The 22260-nt window shown below is 45.0% G+C and overlaps 1 protein-coding gene across 12 annotated transcripts in view; it reads left to right on the forward strand.

Moving 5' to 3' along the window:
• The window catches only part of PRR5L (proline rich 5 like), a 171980-nt gene that overhangs the window by 83158 nt on the left and 66562 nt on the right, over positions 1–22260 (forward strand). For 3 of the 12 annotated variants that reach the window (XM_063711069.1, XM_063711074.1, XM_063711070.1), the window contains exon 2: positions 317–392. The exons of 1 other annotated variant lie outside the window; for it this stretch is intronic. The gene's annotated coding sequence lies outside the window, so the exon portion shown is untranslated. Of the gene's footprint in view, positions 1–36; positions 393–17496; positions 17663–19767; positions 19955–22260 lie in introns of those variants that run through there. 8 more of the 12 variants (XM_063711072.1, XM_063711071.1, XM_063711068.1 and 5 more) reach the window with 8 other exon arrangements.

Raw genomic sequence — 22260 nt, forward strand, 5'->3', positions numbered from 1 at the left:
GGAAGAGGGGAGGAGGGGGAGAAGGGGGAGGAGGAGGAAGAGGAGGAGGAGGAGGAGGAGGAGGCGGCCGTAAGATGAGAGAGGAGGGAAACGTGTCACCAGTCCGGCTGTGGGAGCTCCGCGGCCGAAGCGATTGTTGACTCGCGCTGGAGAGGAACCGAGGCTGGACGGGACCCCATCTGAGGGCAGAGCTGGGGGAGGAGGGAGGGAGGGAGGGAGGGAGAGCTGGGCAGAGCGCGACGGGGAGAACCATCCAGGTCGCTCATTTCTCTCCGGTGAGAAAACTTCCTCGGGAAGACCGGAAACTTTTTCCTAGGCGCGCGGAGTCTGCGGCGGAGGCGAGCGGCGGGTGTGCGCGACTCGGGGTGATTCACGCCGGAGACCCCAACGAGGTGAGTGGTGGGTGGGGGGCGTCTCTGGGAGGGGCCGGAGTCATAGGCTCAGCAACCGCGCAGGATTGAGCGAAAATTACCGCGCGCTAATCTGACGGGGCGCGGCGTGGCGGGGGTAGGAGCTGGGGAAAAGTGTCACATTTGGGGGGCAACCAGGTGGGAACTCCTGCATGGTTAAGGATCCTCCGATCGGACGCTGCAGGCAGGCGTAGGGGATCCTACTCGCGACCACCATGGTGGGGGGTGGGCAGGCCACGCTCCTGGTCTGCTTTTTAGGGTGGTTGAAGTACCGCCGTGGGGTGGGATGGGGATGCTGGTGATCATGGGACCTAGGCTGAGCCGGGAGGTCGAAAAAGAAAGTCGGCTTGTTTGACTCTCTCGTTCTCCCTCTGGGGGGCAAATCTAAAGAGCTGACCCCGCTTAAGCACGGGTGATTTCGCGCCTGCAGCAGCCTTTTCCCGGCGGTCCCCCTTTTTCTGGAGGGAGGCGTGGGAGAGAAGGGCAGGGAAGGGAACCACTTTGTCCCGTGCGCTGCTGCACGCGCGCGCTCTGTGGACTAGGGTGGGCCAGGGCCCAGCCGGTGGGGATCCCGCCGGGACGGGCTGCGAGCAAGCCCTGGGACGGCCCGGCTGCGGACCCCGCGCTGGGAGCCCGCAGTATCCCCTTCCGTTTTATTTCTCCCGCCTGCCTTCCTTTCGGCGAGGCTTTCCTCTGCGCGCTTACTGTGCGCGCATGCCGGGCTCGCTGCACGCAGGGGGCGCTCTAGGGGCCCCGCCCGGGCAGCTGGGACCCTGCCTGCCCAACCCTCCGGCCCATTTTCCTTGAGGCCGCCGCCCGGGGTGGGACCAGGCTGTGTGCCTGCTAACTGTGCTTCAGGAATCCGCTCTGGGATGCCTTCCTGTCAGGCAAAAGGGATTTCCCCCAGTTCTACCCAGTCCCTGTCCTCGGTCACATGCTGCCGCCGCCTTTTCCCCGCGGTGCCGGGAGCCCGCGTTTTGTTTGTCAGCAGTTAGGCAGTGAGTATTTATAGACGCCACGGCAGTCCTGCGGTGTGCAAGGTTTCAATTACTGCGATGCGCCCCACAAGACGAAAGGTTCACGCGCTGCGTCTGAGCTGCACGTCTGCCCCGGAGACCCGCGTGGAAAAAGCTCTGGGCTGGAATCTCCGGGCTTCCCTGCTTAGGCAGAATTCTGGACCTGTTGCCCAGACGACACGTGCACATTCAGATGACCCATGCTAAGGACCAAAGGGATGCCACCGGCCCAATGGACTGCCTTCATCCCCCACCATCCTCAAGGGACCCTTGCTGATCAAGCCCGGGAGACTACCCTTTTTGACCTCTCTTTGGTGATCCTGACCACCGTAGAAATTTGCAGTCATGACATTTCATTGCCCTACATACTGCAAAATGTCAAAGTGCTGAGCTGTGGTAAATTGCTCTGGGGTGGAAGGCGCTGTTACTGACAACACGAAGCAGCCAGCGGGTCAGGAGGGGAAATGGAGCTTGCAGAAACTAATTTAGCCACATTTAAAATTTAGCCCCTGGTAAGGTTCCCAGTATGACTGACGAAGGTGCAGGGCTCCTGTCTGTGGAACCTGGCTGGTTAGTCTTCTCTGGTTGCAGCCCTAGAATCAGGATCAAGGGTGCTGTTTAGAGCGGTTTCTGTAGAATGTAGCCTTTCAGATAAGGGAAGTGATGCTTGGTCAATCCACAAAGTTGTCTTCAGTTTTTCTAACTGCAACCATTGTTCTTTGAGTATGTTACTGATGCTTCTAACAACTGGAACCACTAATATGTAAAAGAAGAAAGGCACTAGAAATAAGAAAGTCTAACTAGCTTATTTCTCAAAGGCTTAGTTTAGACTAGTTTGTTTCTCAAGGGTGGGACCTCATTTCTTTCAGGTCCAGAGGGCCATGGATATATATTTATTTCTGTGGGTGAAATTTCAATAATGTTCTGTCTTAGAACATTACAAATATGTGCCACTTGTTTTAAAAAGGGGAAAGGTGCAAATGCCTCTTGAGGTCTTAATGATGTCTTAAACTTTGCACTGAGAGACTTTGATAATATTATATACTCCTCATGCAAACAATGATATAGGTACTATTATATCCCTATCATATAGATGAGCCCACTGAGGCTTGGAGAATTTAAGTAATTTGTCTAAAGCCATACACACAGGGATGGAGCTGAGAATGGATTACAGATTTGTTACTCCAGACTCATAGTCTGGACATGTCTTTGCCTTCAATTCTCCATTGTTGATTAGCTCACGTTATAGTTGATTAGATGGATGGCTTTTTATTTATTTTCAAAATTTCACAGAATGTTACAAATTGGCTCAGTTATTGGGGAAAAAAGCCCTAATCTTGTCTTTAGAAAACTGTTATATTGATTATCTGAAAATCTCGTGCTGATAGTCCAGACCTAAATCATAATCCTCACTTTGCTCCTTGACTTAATGTATCTTCAGCATTAAAGCCATTTATCTGTAGAAAATTGAATTCAGTAAGGACTTTGTGGATTACTTAATTTTTTTCAGATTTCTCCATACTAATTAATGATTTGTAGGTATGCATGTGTCTGTTTTCCTGTGGCTGTTCCTTTCGTACAAGGTAAAATATGCTGACATCTCTCTTAAATTGCAGCCTTTTTCCTTTTCATTCTTTTTGCAGAGCTAGACCCAATACAGAATTGATTTGAAAAACAGTGTGTGAGTTCCTCTGAAAGATCCTTACAATGTCTAATGTTCATCATTAAAGGTTTGTTCTCAAGAGTTGCATCTCTGTATGTAAAATGTAAATAACATGTTAAAGGCAATGCTTGTAGAAATGACCCTTTGTTAACAAGTCAGTGTGAATTAATATTTTAGTTGCTGAAATATAGGAATAAAATATTTTGATGGGTTTTGTACAGAATATTATGGGGTTTGGAATTGGGGAACAGAGAGCGGTACCCTGATAAGCAGAAAGCACTGTTTTACAAGAGAAGATTTCACATGGAGCCAAGGAGGGGGATGGATGGCAGTGATGGGGCATCAGAGGTGAATATGAGTTAATTCACATTTTTGTCAGTACCTGGGGATCCAAGATTTACTTTGAAACTTGTACAGTTAAAACAAATGAGCTGACTTATTTATTGGGCAACTTCTGTGAGTCAGGTATAGCTATGGTAATGGTATTTGCGCCTCCCAACAACTCAGGTAGGAAGGTATTATTTTCTCTATTTTCAGATGAGAAAACAGAGGCTCAGAGAGGGTTGTTAATTTCCCAGTGTCACACAGCCATGAACTCAAGCGTCTTGCTCTTTTCAGTACATTTTGATATCTACCCTTGAAGGCCTTCCATGGAGAACCCAGGGTCCCAAGTTCTCAAGAAAATCCTAGTGGTTCACATGGAAGTTTCTGGATCGGAAGTCAAGGCCGGAGCTATTCAGGGACTCTAAAATGAGGAGACAGGAGGTGGGTGAACAATGAAGCCTGAAGGGATAGTCTGGATAATTCTGACAGTAGTGATGCCACAGAAGAAGGAAAGTCAGGCCCTGTGGATATTGTGAATATAGAGAATTACTAGCACTGGCCTGGGCGAGGATGGCTGTCGCATTGCAGAACACACTAGATGAGGTTCCCAGAAGGGAAGAGTGGTGAAGTGTCTCCACCTCCCTCCCGATGCCTTCTGCTGCCCGGTGTTGGCTTTATAGTCAATATAAATTAGGGAGCCTGCGGGACCTGTTTGCATTTTAATTAGACTTGGCCCTTTGAGGTTCCAGTCACTCAGTCTCCCTCTTTAAATATTCTTTTTTTATGCTTTGCCAGTTTATGGCCTTTGTAGATTAATCCTCGGATTTCATGTACGGGAGAGAGAAAGAGAGAAAAAAAGCAAAGGTTAGTGATTACCTAAATTGGATTAAGTTCTGTCTAGCAGCATTTAAAGAAATGCCGCTTGCTCCCTAATTACCATCAACTAAGAATTTAAACAGTCTATTAAATTTAAGCTGACTTTTTAAAAAAACTCCCTGAAATTTCCAGCTGTAACATATTCTGAGATTTTAGAGGCTTTTATATATTCCTCAAATGTGTAGAGGACATTCTCTGCTTTCCCCCGCCTTTGAAAAAATATTGCATTTCTGGAGCAGGATAATAAATGACATCACTATATACTAACTTCATTAAACAGCAGAAGCTCACAGCTAGGCTCAGCTAGAAGGGTTTGTGGAGAGCAGTAGAAATCCATCTGACCGTGGCCTACGGGAAGACCTTGTAAACATCTACCCCCTCCAAACAACCTGTCATTAATTATTTGTTCAATTTATTTAGCATAGAATTATATGTTACATAAAATTATGTATTCACTCATGTATTAAACTTGCAAAGTTTTCATTCTTCTTTTTCTCCCCTCAATTTTGAGGTGCGAATATGTTTCCCTCACCCACACATCAATATTCTGGTTTCACTTTAGCTGGTTACCAAATGCCGGCAACACTTCCACTTTCCCATTCTCTCCTTACATTACCTATTACAGAACTTTCTCCAACTTTGCTGGTTCTTTTTGACACAGGATGCGTCCTGTATTTTGTTGATGGCATCTTTGACAGCAGTTGGGTTTCCAGCAAATACTAGGATTAAGGGACTGCAATGGACTCAGCTGTTTAGGAACTGGAGTATATGTTAGCTTAAGTTGAGCCTGGAAGAATAGCTGAAAGGATTTGTTTTTATCTTTTTCCCAAGGACAGGGGGCAGGGTAGGGGTGGGTGGGGAGGGGGAGAAAAATCTACCATTGGCTCTGATGTGTGTCTGTATCAGACTGAACTAAGCTGCCTCAAACCCTGTCACAACCTGCTTGTGACCTCAGCCACATAAATCCTTGGTGTAAACCCTTTTATGCTTGCCATTTAATTCTAAATACTTCTCTGGAACTGGTTCAATATCATTCCCCAGATGTCTTTGAGGAGACCACATCGACTGCTGCCATCATTTTGGAGAACTGTTTCATCATGCTAGCTCCCGGACACCACCACTATGGAAGCAGTATGGCCACTTTCCTTGTAAAACATCTCGCAGGCTGAATTCTTGGGTAAACATGGTACTCTTTTGTGGTGTTTGGGATAATTTTTTTTTTAATTATTCACCAACAGGACAATAGATTCCTTTCAGGCCTCAAAAAAGCTCCCCACCAGCCAGGCGCGGTGGCTCACATCTGTAATCCCAGCACTTTGGGAGGCCGAGGCGGGTGGATCATGAGGTCAGGAGATCGAGACCATCCTGACCAGCATGGTGAAACCCCATCTCTACTAAAAATACAAAAAATTAGCTGGGCATGGTGGCGCGTGCCTGTAGTCCCAGCTACTCGGGAGGCTGAGGCAGGAGAATTGCCTGAAGCCGGGAGGCAGAGGCTGCAGTGAGCGGAGATCGTGCCACTTCACTCCAGCCTGGGTGACAGAGTGAGACTCTGTCTCAAACAAAAGAAAACCTCCCCACCAAGGTTGGTATCAGCTTTTCAGAGAGGCAGGGTTGTTGAATGAGCCCTCATTTTGGTCTTAACGGGCATCATGGAGATAACACAGGTTGAGGAATTGAGATCTGGAATCTGATCTCAGCTCTGCCATAAGCAAGCTGTATGACCATGGTGAGTTGCTCAGTTATTCTGGGCCTCAGTTTCCCTATTTACAAAGTAATGACTTTGGCCTACCACTAAGCTTCCATTCTGTTCTAAAATTCCTTGATGGCCAAGGAAGCGTGGTCTAGAGCTGTGCTTCTGAAAGCACACGTGCATCACCTGGAGATCCTGTTAAACCACAGAATCCAATTCAGTAGGTCTGGGCTGGTGCCAGAATGTCTAAGAAGCTCCCAGGCAATGTTGATTCTGTTGATTCCCAGACTACAATGTGGGTAGCAGGGCACTAGAGCCTTGGTCAGGGCTTCCCCACCTTGGCCCTATTGATGGTTTTGGCGGATAATTCTTTGTGGTGGGGGCTGTCCTGTGCATAGTAGGATTTTTGGCAGCATCCTTGGCCTCCACCCATTAGATGCCCATGGCATCCTCCACTCCCATAGTTATGACTATCAAAAAGTGTCTCCAGGCAGTGGGACAAAATCGCCACTAGTTGAGGACATTGGTCTAGACCAGTGTTATCAAGCCTAGTTGTACATCAGAATCACTTGGAAGATATCTGGGAAGTACAAATTTAGGTATCTTGGGCCCAGTGAATGAAAATGACTAGGGGAGGGCCCAGGAATCTATATTCCTTAAAAATAAGGTGATAGAGATGGCCTGGAATTCTTCTCTTTGACAGTCTGAAAAAGTACAAGATCTACACCTGAGTTCTGGTGTTATCCCTCCATAGCTATGGGACCACACAGGCAAGTTGCTTAAATGCTCTGAACCAGAAACTCTCCACTTCTAAAATAGGAATAATAATAGTGTCTACCTCCTAGGATTGTTGGGGGCCAAGTGGGATAACATGAGGAAGAGCCTTAGTAACTATAAAGTGCTGTGCAGATGTTAGTGGCACATGTTATACCACAGGCCTCTGGAGTTTAATTTTTTTGGTTCAGTTACTTTATTTATTTTTCCCAGGGCTGTATTTCTTTTTCTTGAGGCTTAGCTCTGTAACCTTCACAATATCTCTTTTCTTTGGCCCTCACAGTCAACAGCTGTGTACATTTGTCCCCACTCAGTCCCATGCCAGTCTCAAACTGGCAGCCCATGGGCCAAACTTTGGCATCAGATATGTACTGTTTGGCTTGCATTGTATTTTGGGGAAAAGAAGAAAACAAGATGATTTTCTCCAGTATTTAAAAGTTGGGAGAGTTGACATCTGAACACAGGTTTTCAGCTTTTCTGTAATAAACCAAAAGGAGTCTGAGGACACTCTTTAGTTTGCCACATTCCCCACCTGACCCGCTAATCTTGTTCACGTTCTCTGCTTTGGTCTGCTGTAAGCATTGTTTCCCATCCCAGCATTAGGCTTTCCTGTCTTTTTCTTTCTTTTCCTTTTTTTTTTTTTTGAGATGGAGTCTCGCTCTGTCGCCCAGGCTGGAGTGCAATGGTGCGATCACGGATCACTGCAATCACTGCCTCCCGGGTTCAAGTGATTCTCCTGCCTCAGCCTCCCCAGTAGCTGGAATTACAGGCGCCTGCCACCACGCCCAGCTAATTTTTGTATCTGTAGTAGAGATGAGGTTTCACCAGGTTGGCCAGGCTGGTTTCAAACTCCTGACCTCAGGTGATCTGCCCGCCTCGGCCTCCCCTGTCTTTTTCTTTAATCATGACCAACTACTATTCCCTTTTATTATTATATTATTGTAGGAGCCATATCTGGCTCATCTTTGTGGCGAGGGTAGTAGGTACTACCTAGATATTTGTTGAAATGTGATATTTTCATCCTACACCTGGTCTTTCATAGTTAAGACCTTGGATACACCTTGAACTTTTAAAGCTTCTTACCTATGAAAACTTGTTCTTCCCTCTCAAAATTTCCTTTCCAGTCTCCAGGCCCCATATTCTTTAGCGTTATGGGCAAGGAAGTAGAGAACCTGTAGTTTTCAGTTGGCCTTTCATTAGCTTTGCTTCGTAACTCCAGAATGTGAGTTAACCTTTCTGCCTCAATCTTGTCTCAGTTGTCCATCTTCAATTACAGCCCTTGGTGTCTGCATTTATAGTATTACTTTTGGATATTTCCTTAGAAACCCTGAGCTCCCTGGGAGAAGATAATTTATTCTTCTTTGCCCCCTGTAACTTCCTTTACTCAGATCCTGGCATCCAGTGGACACTCTAATGTTTGGTTGAGTTAAATGGACTTGAATTGGAATCATTACCTCCATGAAATGATCATATGTGGATATTTCCATCAGTTTTCTGAGCCTCTATTCAATGCCTGTTATACCTGGCTATACTACCTGAGAAGAAATTTCCCTTCCTTTCATCTCTTTTTCTCTTCTTTTCTTTTCTTTTTCTTTCTTTCTTTCTTTCTTTTTTGGAGATAGTGTCTCACTTTGTCACACAGACTGGAGTGCAGTGGCATGATTATAGCTCACTGCAGCCTTGAACTCCTGGGCTCAAGGGATCCTCCTGCCTCAGCCTCCTGAGTAGGTAGGACTACAGGCATGTACCACCATGCCTGGCTTTTTTTTTTTTTTTTTTAGAGATGGGATCTGGCTAGATTGCCCAGGCTGGTCTCAAACTCCTGGCCTCAAGGGATTCTCCCACTTTGGCCTCCCAAATTGCTGGGATTATAGGCATGAGGCACTGCACCCAGCCTTATCTCCTTTTCTTATGAAAAAAACCATTTTATCTTATTTCTGCCATGAGAGAGTAGAGCTAATTTTTTAAAGTAAGTTGCACATTTTAATCTATAGCACATTTTCCCACACTTAAAACTCTTGTTGGCTGCCAGACTGTAGCTTTTGACTACTCTTTCACTCACCAGGGTTTTATATACGTTACATGTCAGAAATGTAATTGCTCACTCACATAATGGTCAGTCTTAGCTACTGTTTGTGTCTAGACTTTTTGGCTTACCATCTGGTAGGCACTGCAGAATCACTCTGGATGACATTTGGGGGCCACACCCAGACAATATGCACTCCAAGAAACTTGATACTTAAAGTAGGCTTATACATGAGTAAATAAGATGTGTGGTTATTTCCCACAGCTTTGTTTAACTTGTATCACAGAAGGGGATTTTTCTGGTGATTACACAGTGGCTTGCAGGCCAAGGTGATGATGATGTGATGATATAATTACTTCTAGGTGCATCTAAATTGTCAGCTTTCTGAATCCTGTGGACACTTAGTGAACACCGTTAAGCAGAGATAAACACTTGAGCGTGTATCCTGTTTGCCCTAATATTTATTGTTGTGCAAATTTGGACTCTCAGACTCTTCTCTCTGCACTCGGTTTCCAGTAGCGCCTGAGAAAGTTGTCTCTTGCTTCCTGTTGAGCCCTTTCCATAGTTCACAGTTGACCCTTAACATTTTCTTGTTTGTGAGAGTCAGTGTTCATTCTTTGGCTGGCTTTTGACTCCTAAAAGTTGCAAAGATTGGTCCTTAATAGAAACAATTGTGCTATGCTATGTCTGTAGGCTCCACTGACCAGCAAACAGACTCAGGATTGCTCACCCATGTGGCCCAGGTCTACGTCCCCGTGGACAATAATGCTTAGATGGACCCAAGTTTAGTCAGCAGCAAAGAAAATTATTCCGATCTCTCAGAAATGGGAAGGCCACTCTTCCTGGTGGCTTGGAAGTGCACCTTTCATTCCATCATTTAAAAATATTTGGGCAGGCATGGTGGCTCACACCTGTAATCCCAATATTTTGAGAGGCTGCAATGGAAGGATCACTTGAGGCCAGGAGTTCAAGACTAGTCTGGGCAACACAGCAAGACCTGTCTCTACAAAAAATTAGCTGAGTGTGGTGGTACACACCTGTAGTCCTAGCTACTCAGGAGGCTGAGGTGGGAGGATTGCTTGAGCCAGGAGGTCAAGGCTGCAGTGGGCTGTGATTGTGCCACCATACTCCAGCCTGGGTGACAGAGTGAGACCTTGTCTTAGAAAAAAAAAGTAAAAATAATTAAAAATACATTAAAAATAAATAAAATAAAAATATTTATTGGGTACCTTTTATGTGCTCAGTACTGTGATAGGCACCAGGATACAATAGTGAACAAGACGGGCAAGATTTTTGCCTTTAAGGATCTTCCATTCTGTCAGGGCTCATCAGACACTGAACAAGTAAACAAACACAACAACTGCAGCCTGGTCTGTGGGTGCCACAAGGAAACAGAGACTCCTTGATTGAGGGGCAGAGTCCTCTTGTTCTAAGGTAAGAAGCTATGGGTGATGTTTATGCAGGGAAGCAATGGGTGGCGTTTAATCTCTCGGCTCTGTGTGTGGCACACACTTGCATTGTTTAAGACAGGGGTCAGGAGTTCAGGCTCTGGAATCACACAGGATTTGCCTCTTGGTTCCTCTTCCTAGTCTTCTGCCTTTGGGCAAGTGAATCCCTATGCTTCGGTTTCTTCATCTGCAAAATGAGCCTAATGAAACCTACCTCATTGGTTTAGAGTAGAAATTAACTGAGGTAATAGATGCAAATGGAGGCTTGACACAGTCCTGACCATCATGGGCAGCCTCTGATGATAGTTAATATTATTCTAATCAGCAGTCATAATGGTAATAAAATAGTCATGGTTGACAATTGATTTGACCAAATGGCCCCACCACTTTTGAAAATCTGCTTGTGACCTGGTTTCCATCCAATGGGCTGGCGCAGGGGCAGGCGTGGGGTCCAGATCTAGTCTCCTATGCTGGCTCGGAGGGTTCTGCCTTCTGTGTGTTTCCTTTAGCAGTACCTTGGGTGCTGCTGGCTTACCCTGTATCTGGGTGTGTATATAATACATAGGGGAGTATGTCATACATAAGACTTCATAGAGAAATCGGTGATGGGCTGCATGTTCTCATTCATAGGTGGGAATTGAACAATGAGAGCACTTGGACACAGGGTGGGGAACACCACACACCGGGGCCTGTCGTGCGGTGGGGGGAGGAGGAAGGATAGCATTAGGAGATGTACCTAATGTAAATGATGAGTTAATGGGTGTAGCACACCAACATGGCACATGTATACATATGTAACAAACCTGCACGTTGTGCACATGTACCCTAGAACTTAAAGTATAAAAAAAAAGAAATCGGTGATGGGCTGACAGTGAGATAAGACAGCTGCCAAGTTAAGAGGCTGGTGAATTAGATGATGTGGTAGGTGGGAGTTCAAACATGGCTGAGGGATGGTTCTGAGTTTGTATTGTGTTAGGGTGTCAGCCCCTGCCTCCTCTCTCAAAGGTTCTCAGTGTGTATGGCTCCCAGGGTAGGGGCTGAATGCACAGCCAGAGATGGTGAAAGATCATCGTGGCCATCAGCTGGGCCAAACCATTAACTGAATGGTGAGTCAGCAGACCCAGAGAAGTGAAGTGACTTGCCCAAGGCCACAGGGACTGATTAGTGCAGGCTTACCTTATACCTGGCTTAGGCTCCGCATAAAAGGTCTGAGAAGGCTGGAGGCCGTAGCTGTGATGGGGTAGAATAAAGGTCACAAACCTACATGTTTGGCCTTCAGAGTGCTGGTTGGCCTGGTGAATTAGGTGCCAACACTTACAAATCCAGTGATTTCACATTTCTAAAAATTTGGATTTTTGGACTTTCTTGGGAAAAATCAGATCTGGCAAAACCAGGCTTATATCCTAAGATGGCAAACACCAGATCGGATTGAGTAATGGCTGCCTCCTTTAGCCAGGGCAGGTGCTGGTAGTAAAGCAAGCTTACTGTCCACACCTGCCTCACTCCCTAAGCTGGTCCCAGCCTGGCCCTTTTGGCCCATTTATGATGCATAGTGCAGAAAAAAGAAAAGAAATTGGTTCTTCCTTTCATCTACTTTTCCTGCCAGTGTTTATTTGCTAGCCCATATGTTCCTGCACAGGGTCACTCCTATTGTGAAATAAATGCTGAATAAATAAAATTGGTGTCAAATGAATGAACTGTCATTGCTAGAGCCCAACTTGGGATCAGAAGCTGAATCCTGACTTCCTCCTAACAGCTGGGTGACTTTGAAGAAATCATATGACCTTTATTTGTTGTCTTCCTTTTGGGGAAAGGAGGTTAGGGGAGTCACTATTGCCTTTACGTTTATTTATTTAAGGCATTTTCATGTTTCTGAATTCAAAAAGTCCAAAAGGGCTTATAGAGAAAAGCCTCCCTACTGTCTCGCTGCTACCCAGCTCCTTGCCCTAGGGGAAACCAGTGTTATCTGTTGCTGGTTTGCCCTTCCAGAGACATTTTACGCACATGCAATGAAAAGGGTAAATGCTCTTTTTAATCCTTTTTACATAGATGGTAGCATAATGTACACGTGGCTCTGTGTTTAGCCTTTCTTTCATTCAAGGTCGGCTCTTTCTTTTTTTTTTTTTGAGACGGAGTCTCGCTCTGTCGCCCAGGCTGGAATACAGTGGCGCGATCTCGGCTCACTGCAAGCTCCGCCTCCCGGGTTCACGCCATTCTCCTGCCTCAGCCTCCGGAGTAGCTGGGACTACAGGCGCCCGCCACCAAGCCTGGCTGATTTTTTTGTATTTTTAGTAGAGACGGGGTTTCACCGTGTTAGCTAGGATGGTCTGGATCTCCTGACCTCGTGATCTGCCTGCCTCGGCCTCCCAAAGTGCTGGGATTACAGGCGTGAGCCACCACGATCGGCTCAAGGTTGGCTCTTTCTTAGAGCTGCATCACCTTCCAGTATATGGGACACCATAGTTTACATATGGCCAGTTCCCTGTTGGTGAGCACTTAAGTTATTTCCAGCTCATTGTTGTTATAAAGAAGGCTGCAGTAAAAACCCATGTTACATAAGCCACTTGACGGGCCTTGAATAAAATTCTTGGAAATACATTTGTTGGGTCAGAGGGTATGGCCTTTGTCACTTCGGTAGATCTTGTCACATTTCCTTCCACAGCAGTCAATTCAGACTGCTCTCCCTCCAGCGATGCGTTCGAGTGCCTGTCTCCCTCAACCCCACCACCCACCACCTTGTGAAGCCTAAGAGGGTTTTGTGAAGAACACAATGTTGTATAAAAATATTAATACTAACTATAGCTTTTTGCACCCCTACTCAGGGCGAGGCCGTGATCTAGGTTATCTCATTTTCATCTTAACAACATGCACATAAGCATTACAACCATTTGACAGACAAGGACACTGAAATTCAGAGCCTATGAGGAACGTACGCAAGTCATCCAGCTAATAAGCTGTAGAGGCTGGATTTGAAGCCAAGTTAGTCAGATTTCAGTACCATGGTGTTTACCCATGGTGAAGCCCCATGTATTTTTTTTTTTTTTTGGTAGAGTTTTGCTCTTGTCACCCAGGCTGGAGTGCAATGGCGCGACCTCGGCTCACTGCAACCTCCGCCTTCCGGGTTCAAGCAATTCTCCTGCCTCAGCCCCCTGAGTAGCTGGGATTACAGGGGCCCGCCACCATGCCTGGCTAGTTTTTTATTTTTTTTAGAGACGGGGTTTCGCCATGTTGGCCAGGCTGGTCTCGAACTCCTGAGCTCAGGTGATCCACCCGCCTTGGCCTCCCAAAATGCCCATGTAATTTTAAATGTTGGTGTTCTGAGCCGACACCTGCTTATGGTTCCTGTCTCTCAGCAATGATGCCTCACACACAGCTGGCTCATTTACTCATTCAGAGAATATCTGTGGAATTCCTGCTTCACTAAGCCCTGTGCTAAGCCCTGGGGATGTACCTGAGAACATGACAGACAGTGCCTGCCCTTATGGGCCTCACAAACCTATAACAAATAATTCTGTAGTCATTTATTAAGGCAGATTATGACAAGACGACAAAGGAGGTGGGGAGGGTGCTCTCTGGGGTAGTGGAACCTAATCAGGGGTGAGGAGAAAGGAGGGTGTCTCTGAGCAAGTGAAGGTGGGCTATAAAGGGGGTGCAGGTTTGAACCTGGAGAGTTGGGTGGGAAATATTTCACATAGAGGCCACAGCACATGGAAGGATCCTGAGGTGAGGCAGAGCAGGTGCTGGTGGAAGACATGAAGGCAGGCCAATGAGCAGAACTGCAGAGTGGTGAGAAGTGAGCCTGTGAGGATGGAGTTTGTGAATTTATTCTAAGACTTGTGGGGAACATTTGAAGGCATCGCAGCAAAGAGTGACATAAGCGTTGTGGGCTATGGACTGTTGGGTTCTAGTTCCAGCATCGTTTCTCATGAGATGTGTTACCTGAGACAAGTTAAACACTCGGTACCTCCATTTGCTTTTCTGTAAGCTGGGGCTGGTAATAGCACCTGCCTTCTGGTGGTTGTAAGATCAGACACAGGTGCTTCCAAACAGGTGCTTTCATGTAGTTTTGAGTGCCATATGAGGTATGAAATAAATGAGGCATTTTAACCCAGTAATCATGAATAAATTTATTTTCTCCAAATGTGATGCACTCCGATATCTTCTATTCCATTTCACTAAAAGTCAAGACCCTCTCAGTTCATTTTTAAAATGCTGAGATAATACATGTCAAGTGCCCGCCTCACAGTTGGCAGTCAGTAAATGGTGCTATCATGATCATCAAGGTTGTCATTAGAAAGACCATTCTGACTGCAATTAGAGAATGGATCAGTTGAGTTTGACCGATCATTATCTAAATCCTGGTGGTGTGGAAGGACATTGGGTCATTCCTGTGTTCATGGTCCAGGGAAGGATTTGCACACTGGGCTTTCTGACTGCAGAAGCTTCCGAGGGTTGTGTGTAAAAGAGGCCATCTCTCTTGTTTCCCTGGTAACTAGTTTCTCCTTGTTTTCCAGGCAGTCACATCAGATGGCATGGCTGTTTTCTTTGACTTATTTGTTACTTACACTCAGAATGGCTTTTTCCTGGAAGCCTCAGAGTTATTATAAGCCACCCACTTCTTTATTTTAAGTTGTTGGGCCATGATTCTACTTCCCTTTTCAGAGTCAAAGGTTGGAGCCCTAGTGGAATTCATTTGCATTTTCCACTAAGTGCAGCATCTTCCTCTACCCACTGCCCCAGCAGGCAGGGCTGTGCCCCATCTCCATGCCCTGGCCGTGGCAGCTGTGAGGAGAAAGTGAGATGACACATTCTTTTTCTCCTAGAAACACATCTTGGAAGTTTTTCATGAAACTCATATAAGCTGAGTGTTAGCAAGGCCTGTGATACCTCCCAGTAACCCTGTAACTGCCACCGAATTTCCCGGACCCAGGGCCTGGGCTTTCCGGATAACTGAAGTTAACCCTTTCAGCACCAAAACTTTTAAGTTGCTTTTGAAGGGGATTTTTCTTAATGTAAATGGCATTGGTCCTTCAGAAAGAAATATGGACCAAAATTCTAGTTTCTCTAACTTGGAGACATTGGGCATAGAATATTTCTTTTAATTTTTAATTTTTGTGGGTACTTAGTGTGTATATTTATGGGGTACATGAGATATTTTGGTACAGGCATGCAATGCATAATAATCACATCAGGGTAAATGGGGTATCCATCACTTCAAGCATTTCTCCTTTCTTTGTGTTACAAACATTCCAATTATACTCTTAGTTATTTTAAAATACAGTTGACTGTAGTCACCCTATTGTGCTATCACATACAAGATCTTGTTCATTTTACCTAACTATATTTTTTTACCCATTTAATATCCCCCCTTCCTCCCACCACAACTACCCCTTCCAAGTCTCTAGTAACCATCATTTTCCTGTCTCCGTGAGTTCAATCATTTTAATTTTTAGCTACCACAAATAAATGAGAACATGTGAAGTCTGTTGTTCTGTGGCTGGCTTATTTCACTTAACATAATGATATCCAGTTCCACCCATGTTGTTGCAAATGACAGGATCTCATTCTTTTTTATGGATGAAGAGTACTCCATTATGTATATGTACCACATTTTCTTTATCCATTCCACTGTTGATGGACACTTAGATTGCATACAGATTTTGGCTATTTTGAATAGTGCTGCAATAAACATGGGAGTGCAGATATCTCCTTTGTATTCTGATTTCCTTTCTTTTGGGTATATACTCAGCAGTGAGATTGCTGAATCATATGGTAGCCCTATTTTTTGTTTTTTGAGGAACCTCCAAACTGTTCTCTATAGTGGTTGCACTGATTTACATTCCCACCAACAGTATATGAAGGTTCCCTTTTCTTCACATCCTCACCGGCATTTGCTATTGCCTGTCTTTTGCATAAAAGCCATTTTAATTAGGGGGAGATAATATCTCATTGTAGTTTTGATTTGCATTTCTCTGATGATCAATGATGTATTAGTCCATTTTCATACTGCTGTAAAGAACTACCTGAGACTGGGTAATTTATAAAGCAAAGAGTTTTAATTGACTCACAGTTCCGCATGGCTAGGGAGGCCTCAGGAAACTTACAATCATGGGGGAAGGCAAAGGGAAAGCATAGTGACAGGAGAGAGAGACAGACAGAGAGCAAGGCTGGAACTGCCACACACTTTAAAACCATCAGATCTCATGAGAACTCACTCACTTTCATGAGAACAGCATGGAGGAAACTGCCTCCATGATCCAATCACCTCCTACCAGGTCCCTCTCCTGACACATGGGGATTATAATTCAACATGAGATTTGGGTGGGGACACAGAGCCAAACCACATCAAATGATGTTGCACATCTTTTCATATACCTGTTTGCCATTTGTAGGTCTTCTTTTGAGAAATGTCTATTCAGGTATTTTGGCCATTTTAAAATCAGATTATTATATTTCTTTCCTATAGAGTTGTTTGAGCTTCTTATATGTTCTGGTTGTTAATCCCTTGTCAGAAGGATAGTTTGCAAATATTTTCTCCCATTCTGTGGGTTGTCTCTTCACCTTGTTGATTGGTATCTTTTGCTGGGCAGAAGCTTTTTAGCTCAATGTGATCTCATTTGTCCATTTTTGCTTTGGTTTCCTGTGCTTGTGGGGTATTACTCAAGAAATCTTTGCCCAGTCCAATGTCCTGGAGAGTTTCCCTAATGCTTTCTTTTAGTAGTTTCATAGTATAAGGTCTTAGGTTTAAGTCTTTAACCTATTTTGGTTTGATTTTTGTATATAAGATAGGGGTCTAGTTTCATTCTTCTGCATATGAATATCCAGTTTTCCCAGCACCATTTATTAAAGAGACTGTCCTTTCCTCAGTGTATGTTCTTGGCACCTTTGTCAAAAATTAGTTCACTCTAAATGTATGGATTTGTTTCTAGGTTCTCTATTCTGCTCCACTAATCTGTGTGTCTGTTTTTTATGCCAGTACTATGCTGTTTTGGTTACTACAGCTCTGTAGTATAATTTGAAGTCAGGTAATGTGATTCCTCCAGTTTTGTTCTTTTTGCTCTGGAGACTTTGGCAATTCTGGGTCTTTCATGGTTTCATATAAATTTTAGGATGTTTTTTCTATTTCTGTGAAGAATGTCATTAGTATTTTGATTGGAATTGCATTCAATCTGTAGACTGCTTTAGATAGTATGGACATTTTAACAATATTGATTCTTTCAATCTCTGAACATGGAATGTCTTTCCATTTTTGTGTATGTGTCCTAGAAGAGGCAATTAGGACATAAAGAGAAACATCAAGGGCATGAGTGCACAGAGGAAAGACCACGTGACGGCATGGCTACAAGGCAGCCATCTGTAAACCAAGGAGAGAGACCCCAAAGGAAATCAACCCTGCTGACACCTTGATCGTGGACTTCTAGCCTCCAGAACTGTAAGAAAACAAATTTCTGTTGTGTAAGCCATGCAGCCTGCTGTATTTTGTAATAGCAGTTTGAACGGGCTAATACAGGGGTAGTACTAATGGAGGCAATAAAAGAAACCATAGGTAGCATTTATCAAGCACTTGCTGTGTTCAAGGAGTATTCTAAGCCCTACTTGAGTCATCTTATCCAATATCTTGCAAATCCTAAATCACCTGCTCAATGCCCCACAGGAAGTGGTGACACCAGCCTGACTCGGGTGCCTTTTCTGTCAGCCTCCACTGCACCTGTGTCTAGCACCTATACAGTTCCAGGAACCATGCAAAGTACTTCATAGACAATCTTTCTGGTCATCACAGCTCTCCAAGGTAACTCTTCCTATTCCCACTTTTCAGATGTAGAAACTGCAGCTCAGAGATGTCCAAGGTCACACTGTGAGTTTATTGGTTTCTTGTGGCTGCTATAACAAATGACCACAGCCTTCATGGCTTCAAACAACAGAAATATATTCTTTCATGGTTCTGGAGGCCATAAGTGCAGAATTAAGGTGGGGCAGGGCTGTATTCCCTCTAGGGGGGAATCTGCTTCTTTTCTCTTTCAGCTCCTGGTGGCTGCATTACTCCAGTTTCTGCGTCTGTCTCCATATCACCTTCTTCTCTATGCATGTCTGTGTCTTCTCCTCTTCTGTCTCTAGTAACTTCTGCATCCCCTTTATAAGGACACATGTGATTGCGTTTATGGCCCACCTGGATAATCTGGGACCAGCTTCTCTTCTCAAAATTCTTATCTGAATTGCATCTTTTGCCATATAAGATAATATTCACAGGTTTTGGTGACAAGTGTATGCATCTTTGTGGGGGGTGGGGAGATGTTTTTCTGCCTACCACAGTGAGTGAATGGCAAAGTGACCACTGATTTTAGGGTTTATCTGCCCCCAGAGCTCTGAGTGATACACATTTGTGGCTGTACATCCTTCAGAGCTATAAGCATTATACTTCTCAACATCTTTTCTGCAATGCTATTTCTAGGCTCTGGTGGGGGTGGGTATTGGAGTCATAACTAAGAATTTCTGGACCCTTTGATTCAGAAGTTCCATTGCTGAGAAGGCACCTTACAAACATGGTCATGTCATCCCGAAGACCCACAGATTCGCTCATTCTTTACAGTAACCAAAAAAGGGGAAACTCCCTAAATATCTACCCATAGGGGACTGGTTAAATAAAATGTAATATCTCCTAAATGGAATAGTCAAGCTACCATTAAACATAATAAAGTAGATCAATATGTAGTGATATGGGAAGATGGCCATGACGTGTTATTAGAAGGAAAGAAAAACATTACTCATTCTTATTAGGATATTAATAAGAATGTGTGTGTACACATGTGTGCAGCTATTAACAATTAAATAAAATTAAAATTCAGTTCCTCAGTTGCACTAGCCACATTTCAAGTTCTCAATAGCCATATATGGCTAGTGGCTACCATATTGGACAGCACAAATACGGAACATTTCTGTCATCTCGAAGTTCTACAGGATAGAGCTGCTCTATGCTAAGTGGCTAGAAAGAGGCCTTTCACTATGTTTGTTATAGAGTTATGTGAATGCTTATGTTTGTTATAATAAATGACCAAGTATGCTATTATCAGAAAAATAGGGGCACATAGAGTTTCCAAGGTAACATTCTATTTCTTAAGTAGGTACTAGTTCATCATTATTTATTTATTAGTTATTTTTTTTAATAGAAACAGGGTTTTGCTTCGTTGCCTAGGGTGGAGTGCAGTGACATGATCACAGCTCACTGTAACCTTGAATTCCTGGGCCCAAGCGATCATCCTGCCTTAGCCTCCTCAGTAGCTAAGAATACGGGCAAACACTACCATGCCTGAATAATTTATTTTTATTTTTATTTTTTGTAGAGACAGGGTCTCACTACATTTCCCAGGCTGGTCTCAACCTCCTGGGCTCAAGCAGTCTGCCCGCCTCAGCTTCCCAAAGTGCTGGGATTATAGGCGTGGGCCACTATGCCTGGCCTATTATTATTATTTAAAATGTATGTTTGCGTGTGTATAAACTTTTAAAGTATGTTTCATAATGAAAATATTTTGAAATATATAGGAAAAAAGAAAAAAGGAATCTCCTGGCAGGCTCAACAGTGAGCCAGGCGTGAGTCTGGGACACTTCCGGCCGGGGCTGAATCCCTGACCTGACAGCTTTCCAGGCTTGGCCAAGTCAGGCACCTGCTCAGGCCTCAGTTTCCTAATTTGTGACAGACTGTCTGCTCCATCTGCCTTACAGGACTGAGGTAAGACTTAGAAGCACACCATGTGTAGAAAAACACTTTCAAACTGAGGAACTTGCTACACAGAGATGTAGGGTCAGTAAATAAGGTCATGAGTTATTAAAGGGCTAAGGAGGCAAGCCTGGGTGCACTGTGATGGGGATGGCGGCTCAGAGGACTTGTCTGCTCCTCAGTGTAGTATTTCCAGACGCTACTGAGTCACCAGAAGCAGAGGGAGCTGCTGTTGTATTCCCACTGCTATCATGGCTTGGCAATTTAGAAATAACTACGACAACATGATTTTATTTATTGAACGAGCTCTTAGGTAGCACTTATTTGCCAGGTACAGTTCTAAGTGCTTGACAAATATTTATTCATTTAATCCTCCTCCAACCCTCAGGTAGTCACTCAGGGTCATTTCATGTGGGAGGAATTTGAGACTCAGAGAAGTCAAGTAACTTGATTAAGGTCACACAGCTCGTAGGGAGTGGGTGTCTAAGGCAGCTGTGCTTTCTCCTTTCATCCTTTCTCACCACTCCTCTTGCCCCATCAAATATGGTCATGAGTTCCTTATGCCAGTTTATTTATCTCAGGGGCATGAGATTGAACTTTTGATAGAAAATTTAGTTCCTAACTTAGTGGCTTCAGTTCTGGTTTTCTGGCTGAGTTTGGTAGCATGGAAAAGTGGGAATGGGCTGGAGAATGAGGCACCAGTCAATGATCTGCCACACACTAGCTGTGTGACTTTGGGTAGGTTACCTAACTTCTCTGATGTTCAAGTTTTCTTTCTTTTTTTTTTTTTTTTGAGATGGAGCCTTGCTCTGTTGCCCAGGCTGGAGTGCAGTGGCACGATCTCGGCTCACTGCAACCCCTGCCACCTGGGTTCAAGCGATTCTCCTGTCTCAGCCTCCTGAGTAGTTAGGATTACAGGCGCGCCACCACGCCCGGCTAATTTTTGTATTTTTAGTCGAGACAGGGTTTCACCATGTTGGTCAGGCTGATTTCGAACTCCTGCCCTCGAGATCTACCCATCTTGGCCTCCCAAAGTGCTGGGACTACAGGCATGAGCCACTGTGCCCAGCTCAACTGGTATTTTGTGAGGGTTGAGTAAGTTTATGTATTGTGACAATGCTTGGCTTCATGTCAGCCAGGCAGCTGATGCCTTTTTTTTTTTTTTTTTTTTTTTGAGAGAGAAGCCTTGCTTTGTTGCCCAGGCTGGAGTGCAGTGGTGCCATCTTGGCTCACTGCAACCTCCACCTCTCGGATTCAAGCGATTCTCCTGCCTCAGCCTCCTGAGCAGCTGAGACTACAGGCACGCACCACCATGCCCGGCTAATTTTTGTACTTTTAATAGAGACAGGGTTGTGCCATATTGACCAGGCTGATCTCGAACTCCTGACCTCAGGTGATCCACCTGCCTTGGCCGGGATTACAGATGTGAGTGACTGTGCCCGGCCTAGCCAATGCCTTCTTAATTCTTTTCCTTCATCTTTTTCTTTTTCTTTTTTTTTTTTTTTTTGAGACGAGTTTCGCTCTTGTTGCCCAGGCTATAGTGCAATGGCACGATCTCGGATCACCGCAACCTCTGCCTCCCAGGTTCAAGTGATTCTCCTGCCTCAGCCCCCCGAGTTGCTGGGATTAAAGGCATGCGCCCCATGCCCGGCTCATTTGGTATTTTTAGTAGAGATGGGGTTTCTCCATGTTGGTCACGCTGGTCTCGAACTCCCGACCTCAGGTGATCCACCCACCTCGGCCTCCCAAAGTGCTGGGATTTCAGGCTAAGCAGTGAGCTTAGTGTTGAGGATACAGAGGTGAATAAAGCCCGATGCCTGTCTTCAAGGAGTTTGCAGAATGGCCTAGGTGGGAGCTGGGGAACATGCTCAAACAGGTGTCGGGGAATAGCTCTCACAGTCCTGGCTCTCTTCCTGCCTCAAGCACCTTGGACGTGTTTCTTTGCTTCTTTGCTATACCTTTGTCATCTGTCAGTGGGACCTGGACTGGCCCCACTCCAAGGCCCCGTCTGTTCTGTCATTTTCTGACTTGTCAGATATAGGTCAGGACAGGCCTGCGCCTGCCGGGCCAGTGCTGTAGCAGGTGAACCCAGGGTGTATCAGCGTTTCCCTTTAGGCCACTCTTGTCAATGCTCCCAACGGCCTCCTCCTTCCTCCCTGTGCTGCTCTGGGGAGGTCTCTTGGCTTTGCCCGGCAGTAGGAACAGTGGAGACAAAGACAGCTTCACATTCTCTTCAGCTGTCAGGATTGAGAGTGGCGGATTCGGGAGGAGAAAAATGAGTCAGTGGCAACTCGTTGTGTGTGACTGTGCAGTTTATC

The sequence above is a fragment of the Gorilla gorilla genome, chromosome 9 (assembly GCF_029281585.2).
Source record: "Gorilla gorilla gorilla isolate KB3781 chromosome 9, NHGRI_mGorGor1-v2.1_pri, whole genome shotgun sequence".
Taxonomy (NCBI): domain Eukaryota; kingdom Metazoa; phylum Chordata; class Mammalia; order Primates; family Hominidae; genus Gorilla; species Gorilla gorilla.